Source organism: Myotis davidii, unplaced genomic scaffold, assembly GCF_000327345.1.
Source record: "Myotis davidii unplaced genomic scaffold, ASM32734v1 scaffold54, whole genome shotgun sequence".
Classification (NCBI taxonomy): domain Eukaryota; kingdom Metazoa; phylum Chordata; class Mammalia; order Chiroptera; family Vespertilionidae; genus Myotis; species Myotis davidii.
This window is the reverse complement of record NW_006287915.1, coordinates 3,391,461-3,392,722: the sequence shown is the minus strand read 5'-3', so window position 1 is coordinate 3,392,722 and position 1,262 is coordinate 3,391,461. Positions and strand designations below refer to the sequence as shown.

General features: G+C 38.1%; 1 pseudogene; it reads left to right on the top strand.

The window, feature by feature from the left end:
• Positions 1 to 486, top strand: part of LOC102758907 — a 5,490-nt pseudogene extending 5,004 nt beyond the window's left edge.
• The last annotated feature ends 776 nt before the right edge of the window (positions 487 to 1,262 follow it).

Sequence of the window (1,262 nt, the reverse complement as noted above, 5' to 3'; positions counted from 1 at the left end):
GTGGGGCCAGCGCCAGCAGCAGGTGTGAGCACTGGCCGAGACCACAGTGCACAGGAGCAAAGAATTTTCTGTAACCACCAGAGGCTTGCCCCGATAACAGTGACGGGCACCCCACCTTGGTCTGGCACCCCTGCTCACTTGCTCCACCATCTCGCCACAGACAACACCCGTCATGTTCTGTGCTGTGTTGCCTGCTGCCAATGCCTGCCATGTTCCATGCATGCCCCCTGGAGGTCAGCAGACATCATAGTGACCAGTTGTTTGGTTGTTCTGCCATTCAGTCTATTTGCATATTAGGGTCATATATATATATCTATCTATATATATAGATATAGATATAGATATAGATATATAGATAGATAGATATAGATATAGATAGATAGATTATGTGACAAGAGGATTCATTCTATGAAAACTTTCTTGTTTCTTCCTTTTCAGAAATGGAGACTGAACTCAGAAGATGCAGGAAACACTATTATTGAATAGATTTCCAATGCTGTCCTATATATTCCCATGCCTATTTTGTAACTACCAATGTGTGTTTCTCAATATCTTCACTTTTTTCACCCAGTCTCCCAAACCCTCTTCTCTCCGGCAACCATTGGTCTGTTCTCTGTATCTATGAGTTTGCTTCTGCTTTATCTGTTCATTTATATTATTCTTTAGGTTCCACATATAAATGAAATCATATTATATTTGTCTTTCTCTGATTGACTTATTTCACTGAGCATAATACCCTCTCAGTTCATCCATGCTGTCTCAGATGGCATATGGTAAGATTCTGTTCTTTTGTATGTCCAAGTAATAGTTCATTATATAAATGTACCACATCTTTTTATCCACTTTCTTATTGATGGGCACTTGAGTTGCTGTAATAATTCTGTATGGTACTAGGTGGGTACTGGAAATATTGAGGGCAATAATCTACGTAGTATATGATTGTCTAACCACTATGCTTACACTTGAAATTAATACAAAATAATATTGAATATAAACTGTAATTGGAAAAAAAACTAATATACAAAAAAAGAAGAGATAGGAAATGGCTCTGTCTTGCCTGGGATGTGAACCATTTTTTTTTCCCAGTGTATCCACCAATTAGTCATTTAGGATCCCACTTTGTTGTCATAATGGTTATCAGAGAAAGAGAGAGAGAGAGACAGAAACAGAGACAGAGAGAGAGGAGAGAAACCACATTCACATAACATTTATTACAGTACACTGTTATAATTGTTTTATTTCAGTATTAGTTACTAGAGCCC